The sequence below is a fragment of the Mus pahari genome, chromosome 2 (assembly GCF_900095145.1).
Source record: "Mus pahari chromosome 2, PAHARI_EIJ_v1.1, whole genome shotgun sequence".
NCBI lineage: Eukaryota > Metazoa > Chordata > Mammalia > Rodentia > Muridae > Mus > Mus pahari.
In genome coordinates, this window is record NC_034591.1 from 99611830 (window position 1) to 99628073 (window position 16244).

Genomic DNA, 16244 nt, shown 5'->3' on the forward strand with positions numbered 1-16244 from the left:
GTGCAGACATCCAAATTATCTTTCATCTGAGACAAATACCTAGAGACATAAGGAACACTTTGTCCACATACTGATACAAAAAAAAAAAAAAAAAGCAGAGCCTACCTCTGGGATTCAGAGAGTGGGAGCTATCTGTCCCCATGTTGGGTGACTGGCAGACATGGAGAGCAGTCAGGTGCTTACCTCATGACTGGGAAGTAAGAAGGCTCCCTGACAGCCATGACTCATGTACCATGATTGGTCCCTGCCATGTCTTAACATGCTCTATCTATTTTTCATCTTGTGTGTGTGAATGTGTGTGGGGGGGGTGAAGGCCAGAATGACCTTATGTGTCATTTCTCAAGGTGTCATCTATCTTGATCACTGTGTCTTGGGTTTGGAACTTGCTAAGTAGTCTGAGCTTGCCAACCTCTCCAGGTGCTTTTAAAAATATGTTCATTTTACTTATCTCTCTCTCTCTCTCTCTCTCTCTCTCTCTCTCTCTCTCTCTCTCTCTCTCTCTGTCTGTGTGTGTGTGTGTGTGTGTGTGTGTGTGTGTGTGTGTGTGTGTGTTGGAGGTGCATATGTTCATGTGTTTAGATACCTGCAAAGTCCAGGGGTGTAAAATCCCCTGGAACTAGAATTATACACAGCAGTGAGCAGCCTGGTGTGGGTGCTGAAACGGAGCACTGAGATCCTCTTCAGGAGCAACAAGCGCTCTTACCTGTGAGCCATCTCTCGGGTGTTAACTCTCCCGCCACTGCCTCTTCAACCATTTATTTTAAATACCCATTCTGCCTCTCATGCAGAATGTACTTTTGCTTTTAGATAAAAGAAGGCGGTTTGGGTCAAGTCTCCAAATAAATACTTCATAGGACAGCATTAGTTTCTTATATTAAGGGGGGAAAAAGTCATGGTGGCACACACCTTTAATCACAGCACTCAGAAGCTAGAGGCAGAAGCAGGGGGATCTCTGTGAGTTTGAGGTCAGCCTGATCTACAAAATGAGTTCCAGAACAGCCAGGGCTACACAGAGGAAGCCTGTCTCGAAAAACCAAAATAAAGAAAACATTAAAAAAAAGTAAAAAGTCACTAAAGTCATGCTAAAAATCTCCGAGTGAAAAGAATCAGAGATAAGTTGCTGAGTCACTTCATTTGGCTTCCTGACTGCAAATAAAGAAGATTAACACTGTGCACTTTCTCAGAACAAAAAGCTCTGAAAACTAACCCCTTTGATTATTTACCCACAGCTATTGCACCCACATGCACACAAAAAGATTAATTGGCTGTTTAATTGTGGTTAGAAAGCATCTGCTTCCATTCTGCACTTCTAAATGAGTGTGGGGATGGTGGGACAACTGGGCTGTTCTTGCAGAGATGTGGTAAAAAGGAAAGTCACATGCAATTGGTGAATGAGTCTAGAACACATGATCTATCTGACTGAGAGGGTAAACGTCCTGGAAGATGCAAGAGAGACGGGATTGGTTGCTGAAGCAAAGACCTGGGGGAGGCATAGTAGAAACAAACTGTGAACTCAAGGGCAGGATTTGGCCCTGGAACCAAGGGTCCCATCTTTCCCAGAAGAGAAAAAGATAAGGTGTGAAGAGGGGAAGAAGTTGACACACTGATAGTTGAAGGTCTTGATAATCTCCGTGGAATGAGAGGCAAAACTGGGCACAGAAAGACATGGAAGAGTTCTGGCCTCATAGGTAGTGAGCAGAAACAGGGAGGCTTTGGTTCTGTGTCTAAGTACACGTGCTGAGGCACAACCCTGACTTTGCAGAGTCTGGCGGTTTACACACATTACCTCCATTTGCACAATGATCTCTATATGAGAAGTGATTCCATCTCATTTCCAATGAAGAAGACAGCCCAAAGAGGTTAAGAGACTTACTCAAATCGACATTCCTAATAATTAGAGAAGCCAGGACTCAAAGCTAGGTCTTCCAGTTCCGAGTCTCATGTGCTTCTATGTACCAGGACACCTTCAAACTGGATCCTAGGTTGCTTTGGAAACTCTAGGGAACCTCTGCTGGGATTGGCTGGTGTTTGGGAAGAGCTGAGAAGACTCTGTCCTCTTGTGACCTGCTTTCGCTGAAGTGTCAGTCTTCCTGTCCAATATGCCAACCTAATGGATCTGATGTATTCAAAGAGTAACACTGGAAAAGGGATGGTGTTCAGTAAGAAGGAAAGGGAAGCGCCCATCTTTCTCCTGCACACACATGTTATACATGATTACACTGAAGCGTATGCAGATATACATAAAATAAATTCATATTTAAGATGAAGTACATATGAAAGCCATGAACCAGTGATTTAACTTTCCTATTTATCCAATTTTATCTTTTATTTACATCTTTTTTATAGTGTGTGTGTGTGTGTGTGTGTGTGTGTGTGTTTAGGGATATGTGCATGTGTGGAGTTGCCTGTGTGGAAGCCAGAGGCATCCTATCCCCCAGAACTGGAGTTATAGGCTTTTGTGAATCATCCAACATAGGCCTTAGGAGTCACATTTGGGTCCTGGCAAGAGCAGTGTATGCTCTAATGTGCTGAGTCATCTCTCCAGCCCTATCTCTTTCATTTAAAACCCAGCTTCTTAAATTGAGGGTCACACTCCCTGCGTGAGGTGACAGAACTGAATGTGGGGGTCGTGAAAATGTTAGCAACAGTGTAAGGCTTATGAACGCATAACAATCAAATATGTAATGAAGCCAAGATGTTTCTGGCAGCTGTAGGTCATGGTGTATTGTGCAACTTCACGGCAGCCTCTGTCCAGAACACACAACACACACACTACACAGTCAGGCCACCCACCACCCAGCGCCAACCAACAGCACCTGAAATAGCCCAGCTCAATCTTAAGACTATTATACATTTGAACTGTAGTGCTTTAACTGTACATGCAAAGTTTTCTGCTCTCAAAGAAACATAATGGTTCATTACTATAAACAAAGTCTTTTAATTTAAAAAAAAAAATTTACCATGATTCTTCAGTACCTTAAGCATCAAATTAGCCTGTCTTTGGACTGTGACATGTCAGAAACTTTGATTTTTTTTTTTTTAATTGCTGCTTGAATTGCAGACTTTAATTTTAAAAAGAAAAGAAAAAAAGAAATGTTAAATAAAGTTTGGCTTGGGATTGGGACAGGATACCCAGCCATTTCTGAAGCAGTCCTGAGCATCCCGCTGCCATCTTGCAGTATGTACTTGTACGAAGCAGTATGCCTGGAACTGATGATTATAAAATCAAAATGTTAGCCAACTCTGAAAAACATTGAATATGCTGTATGTCCTGAGAGGCAAATATTAAAAAACAAGCATCCATCGCCTCAGAGTGTAAATTTGCTTTTGTCTTTACTAAATGGTAAAATTATGTGGCAGCCAAAAAATTTTTAAATGACTTTATTATCAATAACTGTGTGACTTACATACTTATTTTACTTACCTATATACTCAGAGTTTTGTGAAATTTTTCTTGGAACAAAACAGAGTCTCAAGTGAAAAAGGTTTAAGAATCTGCTAGTGTATCATCCATAGGGCTTGCAAGTGGATGAAGACCAACTGAAAGTGGATGAGAAACCCTCAACTTGAACCTGGAACACTGGTACTGCAGGAGGAGGGCATAGGGGGTGTCCTGCAGGTACATGTGCAGGGGAGGGCTTTCTGAATCAGATCCCATTCACTTAGGAATGAAGGACAGCAAGTGACAAGAAGGACCTCATAAACTATAAAGCTTCCATACACCAGAGGGGATGGTCAGTTGGGTGAGGAGGAAGCCCACAGAGAGCTGGAGTCTTTGCTAGTTATACATCTGAGGGAGGACTGATCCGCAGACTATACAAGAAGTCAAAACCAAGAGTCGAGAAAGCAAACAACCAGCGTAAACAATAGCTACAGGGTTCTCCAAAGAAGAGATGGAAACTGCTAAGAAATGTCTTTTCAAAGTGTTTAATATCTTAACAAGTAGAGAAAAGCTAAGGAAAACCACCATGAGATTCATCTCACCCCAGTCAGAATGACTAAGATCAGAAATGCACGGTGTGTTTCACCCTCATACTCATTAGCTAAATTAACTAAAATCAATAGTGCCGTTGATCACCCATATACTTTTACGTATCATTTTCATGTGGTATTCCCTTTACGTAGAATGGTGTATCTTTTTAAATAGCCATGGAAAGGTAGTGTCAGGAAAAAGTGTGCTACTTAGAGGCAACAGGCTTAGTGTCTCCACCTGGCTTTGCCTCAAAACAAGTCCTCACCAAGTTGCATGCTATGGCCTCATCTGTGAAATGACAGTTGCTTCAAAGTAGCCATTTCTTTATTGTTTGTCTTGTTTTTACATACGAAACAAACTACGAAGCAAAGAATGGCTTTGCACTTCTGATCCTCCTGCCTTAGAGCTGGTGCTGCTATCACAGGTGTGCATGCACCACCATGCCCAGTTTATTCAGTCCTGGGGATGGGAACCTAGGCCAGCATTCTACCCACACACTGGACTCTATGCCGAGACCAGCAAGACTGCTTCCAATGTCCCAGGATTCTAAAACAGAAATGCCCAGCATTTGACTCAAGTAAATTCAGCAAGCAAGGTAAAAGTCATGGGGTTTCATTTTTAATAATAAAATATAGATATTATTCTTATTTGTAAATCGCTATGTACCAATTAGTGTATACTGTTGGTTACTCAAGTGTTAACGAAAGAAACGGTGCCAGTCATAACTCTGTGGCCCCTTAGAATTACCTCCTGAATACTTCCTGCCCAAACACCAGAGATAAAACTCTGCAGATGATGTGAATCAGCAATCCAGAGATGTGTAGACTCCCAGACTCTTCTCTCCAACAGCCAACTCCCTACCTGTCCTATCTCTCTCTCTCTCTCTCTCTCTCTCTCTCTCTCTCTCTCTCTCTCTCTCTCCCCCTCCCTCTCCCTCTTCCTTTCCCCCAACTCCCTCCCTCAATATCTCTAAAGAGCACAGTTTTTAATGGGTCTGGAATTTCACGGGTTTTTACAGCAGGTCAGATGCTTCCCAATACAAGTTTGCTGATGGTGAAAATCTATGAGAGCAAAGCTCCCAGCTGTTGCAGGCAACCCTCCTGGTTCATTCCACTGCCAGACTCCTGCTCCCTGTGGGGGAATTGCAATGATGGGGAAACTAAAATCACTGGCAGTCAGGGAAATTCCTTTCCCTGCTCAATAGAGGATCTGACAGGAGGGTCAGCTATCAAGGAAGACGGTCCGATTAGACATCCCTGGGCTGTTTTAAGTTGTAGAAAGTGAAATGACAAGGCATCTCCCTCCCACTCTGCCCCCTCCTTTGCTCTCACTCACAAATCCTCAGCCTGTGTTGCCTGCATCCTGGGATGATGTATAGCCCCAGAAAACAATAGAAATGAATTTAATTTGCCACACTTCAAATAACTTTGCTGGTACATGACAAAGCAGCAAAGGCTCCTGGCCATGAATTTTCTTGTTTTGATAGCTTGACTACCATCTCTCTCTTCCCCTGCTACTCCAGATGGCTGCCATGCACCTCCCCCAGATCTATTTCATTTCCACTAAATTCTCTGAGGGAAACATGCAGAAAGTCTTAGTCACAACGGCAAGCGCTCTGCAGTAAGAATGCTCCTCTGTGAGGTAAATCTCATGAACCAGGTTGTAGACGACCCTGAATGTCCCCTCAGGCCATAGGACTGTTATCTTCTAGGTCATGCAATTCTAAGTGGGCTTCTCCTCAGAAGCTACGACAGAGCCACTAGGATTCAGTGGGTGTCTGGGTCTCTTGTAAATAAAGCCATCATTAATATTGGACATGGGACATGCTAAAACAAAACACAAAGAACTGGGTCTGGTCTCCTCGATGTGAGAGCTAGATGATATTTGAATAGCCTGTAATTCTATTCCTTACTTGTGAAATAAAGGGAATGAAAGTCAGAGCAGTTGGACCATTTTCCAAAATTACCATGAGTTATGGTAGAGCGAGAAGAAGAGGTTTAGTCAGAATTGGGGGGGGGGTTCTTTTTAAACAACGTATGTAAGAAATGGAAGATTATAAAAACAGCACCTCAATGTCTGGGCTCTCGGTTTGAATCCCTGTTCACCCACCTCCTAAGATGCAGGCTCACTCTGCCCAGCAGTGTGCACATAGGGTTGTGACTTTTTACAGCTTTGTGAAGTAGGTAGTTCTGTATTTTTACTTCAAGAGAAGTCCCACCAAATTGTGCAAATATTATCTCATAAAAGACATGACATTGTCTGGTTTGCACATGTAATATTTGCTTTTAGTCGCGGAGCGGCAGAGAGATGGGAAAGACACAGAACAGAAGGAATAGGAACCCAAGGGAGAAAGGCTGGAGGAACAGGGAAGGGAGGATCCTTAGGGAAGGAGGAGGGACAGTCTAGGTGTGCCCATCCCTGGGAAAGTGAGGAATGTAGATCACTCTTGGATGACCAGGGAGTTTGGAGCAGACATGGAAGATTGGCAGACTAAACACAAGACAAGAAACCAAGCATGATATTTATTGGTATTTCTTAAACTTGTGCCTGATACTGTTCTAAATCAACACAACTAAAGACCCGGCCCATGTTCTGCCCTGTCTAAAGCTAAGGTCAATAAATGTGCAATTTAGATCATGTGTCAGGAAGTCAGGTCCTATGGGAATTAAAATAAAAAGAGCAGGGGGGTGGGGTGGGGAGATGGCTCAGACAATGATGTGCTTCCCTTCTGCATGGCCAGCCACCAAAGCCATCTGTGTGTCTCCAGAATTACTGCCACAGTCTTCCCAAGTCTGCTGAGCTTCCCATAACAACAATATCTTCCAAGAGTTCTTGCTCAAGTCGTATCCAGCTGCAACTTTCCCCTGCTTGGACTCTCTGGGGAGGCTCACTTGGGGAAGGTCCATGTCGTTGGTCTCTTCAGACTTATTTCTCGTTTCATCCCCTTAGCTCATTGCTCTCCAGCAACAATGACTTCCTCCTGGTTCCTTGATTGTTCTGAGGATGAGGATGTCCTTCCTCTGGGCCCCCTCTGCCTGGAATGCTGTTGCTTCAGGCATACACATGATCTGCCTATCTCCTCAGTACTGTGCTGAAATGGATCTGACAAAGGGGCCAACTGCATCGTCTTACTTTATTGGCTCCTTTTGCTTTTACTCTCGAAAACAAAAGACCACACTGTTTGAGATTATTGTTCAATGTGGGATTGTCAAGAACCTTCTTTATTTTATTCTTTTTAATTTATGTGTATGTATCTCTGTGTGAATATCTGCAAGTGCCTATGGGTGCCTGAAGAGGGCATCAAATGCCCTGGAGCTGATCCTACAGGCAGAGGTTTGCATTCCAACATGGGTGTTGTGAACTGAACTCAGGCTCTCGGAGAGCAACAGGAACTTCTAACTGCTGAGCCATCTCTCCAGTCCTTAAGAACCTTCTTTACAAAACCATCACATTTATCTACAGCCATCTAGACTGAATGTGTCTGATCTCATCAGAATGATCACACATTCACAAGAACTGCAGGCACAAGATACACAGACAAAACAACCCATGCAGGCAAAACATCCATTCATACACATACCAAATAACCCTTCCATCATCAGCTGGGATGAACATTTGGAAAGAAATCTCTATCTGTGAGACCACCAACTTGCTGGAAGGTCAGAGAAGGTGCCCTAAGCGGGTAAACTGTAAGGAGGAGATATCTGCTAAGACATAATTCAGGCAGAGAACTCTCTAAATTGAAACAATCTTTCCTTAATAAAGAGGCTAAGAATAGGGAACCAGAAAATTTACAAGGTTCAGGAAGTTCATGAAACTCAGCAAGGTGTTGGAGGGGGAGGCTCTGCTAGCAAGTTGTGTAGGGGGCTCCAGGCAGCTTTCAGGAGTCTTTAACCCACACTGGGGTGGGCTATCCAGTGTTTCAGCTGCCTGAATCCCTTGTGCCCTAAGTAACCCATGAGGTTCACCATGATATGCTTGGATGGAATGGTTCCTTTGGTCTGTTGTCCGTGTTTTATCGGGAGTGAATAGATTCTTATTCATATTTCCTGAGGGAAAAAAGATTAGACAATAGCATGAAAGGCCAGGAGACTGGAGGCAGCCTGGCCAGTTTCAGAGACAAGAGCAAGACTGGAGAGGGCAGTTGGAGCATGGTGCAGGGAATGGGACTGGGACAGGCCAGGCAAAGTAGTACCAGCCACCTGGGGGATCTGTGCCTTCATCCAGCCTGTCACAGGGGCAAGATGAGACTTCCAGCTATAAGACAAAACTGGAAGGCAGAGGCAAAGAATGACCTGACCACAGTCAGGCCATACACACAGGAAGTTCATTCCCCCACTGCAAAGAGCTTCCCTGAAAAGGATCTAGAAATAACCCCAGGTGCCACTGCTGCCCAGCCAAGACACTCTTCGGCATCAAGTTCTCCATGTAACTTCATGGGAAGGTTTGCCAGCTACCACAAATAGTAGCTGTGTAGTCAGAAGCCTGAAGCCCTCAGGTGTTAAAGCAACAGTATCAAAAATACTTTAATTCCTAGAAGTGTATTGACTGGGTATGTTGACAAGATCTGGCCTCTGCTGGGGAGAAGTGATTAGAAAGGGCAAGGAAGTGAACAGAAAATGCAATTATTTACTGTTTAAAATGGAAGTGTGGGGGTGTGGATCGGTGACAACCTAGAGATACAGCCAGCCGGGGAAGTGTTGACTAGCACAAAGGGGAATGTAATCACAGATCCCTCTTTGAAGTTGCTTAGGACTGATGAGGCGTCTGTGGGCAAAGATTTTAATTAGTTTCTATGTGGATTTACACTTCCAGAGCGCCTCTCAGCACTGGGACCTGTCAGATGTGTTGGGGAAACAGTAATTGCTCTTTGCAACCATCTATTATTAATGGTGCCTTCCAAGTAGCCCAGATGAATCAGCACTGGTTTGCTGAGGGGATAGCAAAGTCTTGACCCAAGGAAGGAGACCTTCTTTCCTGGATCTGTGGCCGAGTTATCTTACAACCATGAGTCCAGATCAGTGCCACCCAGTGTCAACGTAATACAAAACAGAGTGCAAGCCAAATATGGAATTTTAAATGTTCTGGTAGCTAAAGCAAGAAAAGAAGGATAACTCTTACGATACGCACAGTTGAACCTAACACATCCATAGAATTATCATATAATCAATGTGTCCTGCTTTCATTTCTGTTTCGGTGATAAAATATCCTGACAGAAAGCATCTCAGGGGATAAAGGGGTTATTTTTCACTCATGATTCCAGGTCATAGTCCATCAGTGCAGAGAAGACAAGACCGAAACTATAAACAGTCACATCTAAAAACATTCACAGTTGAGAGCAGAGAAAAATGGATGTGTGTATGTCCACTTATTTGTTTGCTTGTGCTTGGCTCAATTTCTCCTTTCTTACACAATTCAGAAACCCCTGCCTAGGGAATAGTACTGCCCATAGTAGGCTGGGTCCTCTCACATAGGTTAACTTAATTAAGACAATCACTAACAGCTCCCCTTCTACACACCTGCCCACAAAGCCACCCAATAGAAACAATCTCTCATTGAGAGTCTCACAGGGCAAATGTACATGAAATACTTTATACACTTTGGATGTAGGTGTGACGTATCTTCAAAATTGAGCTTGTGCTTTAGACAGCTCAATCTGATCTTGCTGTATTTCTAGGCTCACCAGCCATCTGTAGCCTGTGGCTCCTGTACTAGACAGGCTGAATAAAGAAGTGATGGAGCTTCTACCAGAAATCCCTCATTCTGGATGTTTCATTGCCTGTGGCTTTCAGTGGTCTCTCTGCCCATGAAAGGTAGTGTACGAGTATCTTAACCTAGCATAAGCCCAAAGACCAAATTGGAATTAAACTCACCCCCTTCAAACATCACTTCATCTTTTTGTTTGCAAAGAGAATAAGGGAGTGTGTGTTCTGGAGCCAAATATGAGTGACTAGGGCTGGGGAATACAGACCACGTACCCATGGGTTTAGTTTTATGAAGGTTTTAGAGTAACTCTGCTGGCTAGTTTTTGTGAACTTGACACAAAGTTGAAGAAAGAACCTTAGTTGAAAACACATTACCATCACACTAGCCTGTGAGCAAGTCTGTAAGGCTTTTTTTTTTTTTTTTTTTGATAATCATTGGAGTTGGGGTTGTTTGTTATATGGTCTCTTTATATAGCCTGATTGCACTGGAACTCACAAAATACAGGCTGGCCTCAAACTCACAAAGATCTGCTTGCTTCTGCCTCTCGAGTGCAGGGGTTAAAGGCATGTGACACCATGCCTAGGTAGTGATAAATAATCTAACACATTGTTTTAACACACGTGAATATGGATCATAGAATCAAATGCAAAATCTGCATGAAGGACTGGAGAGATGGATCAACAATTAAGAACACTTCCAGAAGACTAGGGTTCAGTTTTCAGAATGCTCATGGTGACCAGCAACCATCTATAACTTTAGTTCCAGAGAACCCAGCACCCTCTTCTGGCCTCCTTGGGCACTGTACAGTGTGGCACATAGACATACATGTAAGCAAAACACTCATACATATAAAAAAATTTTTCAAACGAAATTTAATGTACTCAAAAGTTTTAAAAGATAAAACAAAAGGCTTCACGCACATGTATAGGTTTAGCAAGAATGGCATGGGGACCACGCCCTCAGTGTCCCACAGGACACGGCTTCTCGGTCCCCTCTGCTGTGGAAAGCAGCTCTGACTGGGGAGCCTGGGAAGTCCAGCAACTGCTTCCTGTTTCATTATCTTTCTCTTCCACCCAAACAGCCCAGAATTCAAACTGAGCTGTCAGAAGAGCCGGTCACTGCCTGGTTTCGTCTTTCACTCTGTGGGTCTCTACAGGGCAAAATAACACTATTAAAACCACTGCTCAGGCAATTTAATTCTAAACTGGCTAGCACTCATCAATAGGCTTTCTTGCAATGCTTGTACATGCTAATGGTGGAAAGAACTTCAGGAAGGGATCAGAAATGGAAAGTTAATGTACGGAATGAAGAAACCTGAGAAAGCTCTGTGGAGGAAGTGTGCCTTCAATAGTGTGTGAAGATGGAAATGTAGGCATGGCAGGGACCAGAGACAGTGTTTAGGGATGGAATCAGCCAACAGAAACTGGCTCCAGCCATGTTATTATTGTTATCCTCACCTCAGGGGCATTTCCCGTCACATATATTGTGATTATTTTTCTTCATTTAATACATAATTCAAGGCAAAAGTCAGATCCCAGGCCAAGTCCTCCCAATTCCCATTAATCTCAGCTGATCACAGCTGATCACAACTGATCACAGCTGATCACAGCTGATCTCAGCTGATTACTGACCTTCCTCCCATTCCTTTGTTTTCCAATTTTCAAAGATTTTTTTGTTTGTTTGTTTATGTCTTAGTCAGGGTTTCTGTTCCTGCACAAATATCACAACCAAGAAGTAAGTTGGTGAGTAAAAGGTTTGTTCAGCTTACACCTCCACATTGCTGCTCATCACCAAAGGAAGCCAGGGCTGGAATTCAACCAGGTCAGAAAGCAGGAGCTGATGCAGAGGCCATGGAGAGATGTTACTTACAGGCTTGCTTCCCCTGGCTTGCTCAGCTTGCTTTCTTATAGAACCCAAGACTACCAGCCCAGGGATGGCACCACCCACAAGGGGCCCTCCCCCCTTGATCATTAATTGAGAAAATGTCCCACAACTGGATCTCATGGGGGCATTTCCCCAACTGAAGCTCCTTTCTCTGTGATAACTACAGTCTGTGTCAAGTTGACACACAGAACCAGCCAGTACAGTTTGTTTTATGTGTATGAGTATTTTTGCCTCCATGTATATGTTCCATGTGCATCCTTGGTGCCTGTGGATACCAGAAAAGAGCATCAGATCCCTCAGGAACTCAAGTTACAGAGGGTTATGAGCCACCATGGGAGAGCTGGAACTATCAGGTCCTTCGCAAGCACAGCAAGTGCTCATAACCACTGAGTCCCCTCTCCAGTCCCCTTCCTCCCATCCGTACTCTCCCAGAGGGCTAGTAATATTCATGCAACAACCACTGGCATAGTGAGAGAGTAACCCCTTCCTCCAGTGTTATCGTCTGAGCAGGTCAGCCTAATTACTTCAAAAACAAGCTTCCCCACATCCTTGCGATGTGTCAACCTGCCTCAGGAAATGCAGCTTCTTAGGAAATGATGGGCTCGTCTGTATCCAAATTACTACAAAATCCAGACCTGCCACTAATATTGACAAGCCAGAAACTAGAAATAGTCTGCTTACCACGTCTAAATATTTAAAAACCTTACAAATCAAGCTGATAGAAGATTCTTCACAATCTCTCCCTGTTGCCTTGAGGATTCATAACTTAAGAGTGTCCTGAAAACAAATTGTGAACACTTGGATTTCTTTGGGGAGCCTGGCCTTGCAGGAGAGTGCAAACCCTGGCTGTTAGCTCAGTCTAGACAGAGTTCACGAATGCACTACCCCAGTGACCACCGATCCCTGTGTCAGATCCCCAGAAGCAGGTGCACTTTGGCCACCTATCGGGCAGCATGAGCAACACCGTCCACCCTTTGGAAGGCTCTGTCAATGAAAAAAAGCTCACATAGGTGCCAGAAGTTGACCCAGGGGATTCCAAGGTCCCTCAAAACGAGAGGAGCTGTCACCTGTGGACCTGAGACCCATGTCTTCTTGGTGACGGCATTAGTCAAGGCTATCTAGAGGACAGAACACTGGGATGAATATGTTCTAGTAGATCAGCTTCCTTCGGCAGTAACAACTGTTGTCTCACAGCTGAGAGGCTGAGAACTCGGCAGTTGTCCTGTCTGAGGTTCAGTGCCTCAGCGGTTGGACTCATCCCACTGTGGCCATCTCACACTGGACGGGCTGATACACCCAGTCCTTGCTCAGTCCAGAAGTCTAGGAGTCCTAACCTGTCACCAAAAACCTGGAGGATTCCTGGGGAGCACTGGTCCTCAGCCAACGATGGGAGCCTGGAAATGCTGGTTCTGGTGACATCGAAGGAAGAAATCAGCAGCAGGGGACATTAGCTTGTGGTGCCAAATGAGCAAAAGGCTTCCTCCCACTGTACCTCCTTTTATCTGGGCTGCTTCCAGAAGGTGCTGTTCACATTTCAGGCAGGTTTTCTCCCAGGGATTAAGACTGCTCCTCAGTTGAGGCTTCCCTCCTCAGGCGACTCTAACTGTAGCAAGTTGACATTAAAACCAACCATCACCTACCTTCTATGAAGGTGGGGCTGATCCTGGAAGGACTCAGTGTGGCTCCCAGGATCCCATTTACCTGAACGATGCAGCAGGGTATATTACTGCTGCTGTAATAACAGTGGGGATGGCCTCGCTAAGCGCTGACTTCATACGATGTCCTATTGATTGTGCCTCTAATTCTGTTAGCTTATATCACGTTTCTCACTCAATTGCAGTTCCCCTGTGGAGCCAGCCCAGCTCTTCTTCTGACTTTGTGCTTGTGCCTATGGTATGATGGATTGTAAGATCGATGCATTGACTGACATGCCCATTATTCTCTCAAGCAATCTGTCATATGGCTTGGATGTCTTGCAATTTCCCAGTTGAGTTTGTGAAGATGGTTCTTCCCTGACTCCTCCTGACAAATTCATCCATTCTAACACCATCTCTCCTATTGCTTTGCCTAGCCCCAGCCAATGGTTTCCTGGCTCCCAGATTCCCCATCCCAGACCATACGGTTTAGGACATTTTTGTTACATGTATGCCAATCTATCTGCAATAGGTAACTGCTAAGTAAGAATTACACTGCAAATTACTTGCTCCATAGAAAAATAATTACTCCTCTTGGGTACTGTGGTGGTTAATTTTCCTTGACATCTTGACTGGATTTAGACTCTTACTGAAGAGACACATGTCTAGGAGTTTCTTTGAGGATATTTCTAGAGAAAGTTAATTGAGAAGGGAAGAGGCACTGTGAGTGTAAGCAACACCAGTCTCAGGGACTGGGGTCCTGGACTGAGCAAAAAGAACAGGAACTGAACAACAGGGTTTATGGATCTCTGGTTCCTGACTGTGGACACAATGTGACAAGCCATCTCTCCCTCTGCTGCCACACCTCCCTGCACTGTTCCCTTAACCTGTGAGCTGCAACCCTCCCCTCCCCCCTTAAATTAACTTTGCTATGCAAAGAGAAGAGTAACTAATACAAGAACATTGTTTCATTTTGTGTTTAACTTTCCTAAGTACATTCCTATTGATTCCTTTTAACTGCCCTAGGAAGCAGGGAGTGAATCTGTTATCCCTGCCTGAAACACTCATACAAACGTGAAGTGCTCAGAGGGGAATATGAAATTGCGTGTGTGTGTGTGTGTGTGTGTGTGTGTGTGTGTGTGTGTGTGTGTTCAATCACATCCTATTGTCTTTGGGGATGTTTTCCCCAGGATGGAAATGAATGAGCGGTGGTACATGGTTCTTCAAATTTCAAAGACACATCCAGCGTTCCAGCCATTTGAAATTGAATCCTCTTCTTATAAATATTTATATGAGCTTAATTAGAAAGTTCTAATTGCATTTTGATTTCTAATTTCTGTAAGCATTGACTCCGTCCCGATCTTAATATCCTGAAGTATAATAGATAGGTATCAACCTTTTGCTGGATTGGAGAGTACCTGCTTCCTCTGGTGCTGGGATACAAAAATAGGGAAGCTTAATTACTTCAAAACAGCTTCCAGCTTCCTTCTCTGTTCTCAGTGATGACCCATCCCCCAAGCTGACATGCTGCTTAGTAAATGTCACTGCTATAGCAGGGGCGTTTCTTCTCCCCTGATGCTAGCAAAGAGCACCACAGGATCAGTCTTCCAGAAAGCTTCTGAAGTTGAGAATTTCCCCGCTGAAGACCAGTCTCAGAGCAACTGAAATGACTCACCCTAGAGGAAGGGCAGAAGACATTAGGTCTACACGCACATTTTGGACTTTTCCTGAGAAGCAAGTGAATCATATTTGAACAGGAAGGGTGAGTGTGGGCACCTCCCAGAGAAAGACTAAATGTGGAACAACAGAGTCAAGAAAGCAGAGATCACAGGCTATTTGGGGCAGTGGTTGTCCCAGGTGGATGGAGCTAGCGTTGGGAACCACTTGCTGGTTTAGGAGTGTATTGAGAAAGGTCAAGACCAGCAGTGGGGAGGAGGAAGGATGTGATGAGTGATGTCACTGACTCAAATGCCAAGTTTAAGGCTTGAACTTTAACCATCAGGTGGTCGCCCACAGCAGGAGAGCGAGGGACGCTGCAGAGACTTATAGAGGCCTATTGCAAACATTATGACCCTGTAGCCGTGTGTGTGCCCAAAGAGATATATGTCACAGAAATTAGAAATCAAAACACAATTGGAACGGAATATATGTCACAGAGAAAAGATATAGGTCTGTAATTGAGCTATCATGAAAAACAAAATTCAGACAAATGAATAGGAAGTGAATGAAGGTGGCTATGTGACTTCTGTGTAAAGATGCTGTGATCATCAGCTTCAGTAGTCAGCTTGACATGAGCTAGCATCCTTTGGGAAGAAAAGTTCAGTGAGGAGGTTGACCCGTGAACCTGTCCGTGGGGAACTGTCTTAATAAAATTAACTGATATGGGAAGGCCTGGCCCACTTTGGGTAGCACTATTCCCTAGGCAGGGCGTCCCAAACTGTAAGAATGGAGAAACTGAGCTGAGCACAAAGTGAGAGAGCATGCATGCCTTCATTTCTCTCCGCTACTGACTTCACATGTGCTGTGACTAGTTTGTAGTCCCTGCTTTGACGTCCATGCACGAAAAGACTATAACTGGAATTGTAAATTGAAATAAGCCTTTTCTCGCCTAAGTTGCTTTTTGTCAGGGTATTTTATCACAACAACAGACATGAAACTAGATCAGCCACCTTTAGGATAAGTTCCTGCTAATGGTATGGGCTCTCTCATATTGAGAGAGCATCGCCCACAGGCAAGATTTGCATATTTTGATGTGCCTTCTGCAGAACTGATAGGTATGTAATTCAACCACACTCTCCACCTCCAATGGACTTTGAAATTACCTTGTCATACTCTCCCTTAGACTTATGAGAATCTTTGAGATTTGTGACCTAAGTAAATGCAGGGCAGAGGGAGACAGACTGAAGAAACAGAGTGATCTCTTCACCCAGGACAGAAAGATACAAGTCCTAATACTGAGCATCCCCCACACAGAAAGATACAAGTCCTAGTACTGAGCATCCCCCACACAGAAAGATACAAGTCCTAGTACTGAGCATCCCCCACAC

General features: G+C 44.2%; 1 protein-coding gene across 1 annotated transcript in view; it reads left to right on the forward strand.

Moving 5' to 3' along the window:
* Positions 1-16244, forward strand: part of Tacr1 (tachykinin receptor 1) — a 153926-nt gene that overhangs the window by 116922 nt on the left and 20760 nt on the right. The window lies entirely within an intron of this gene.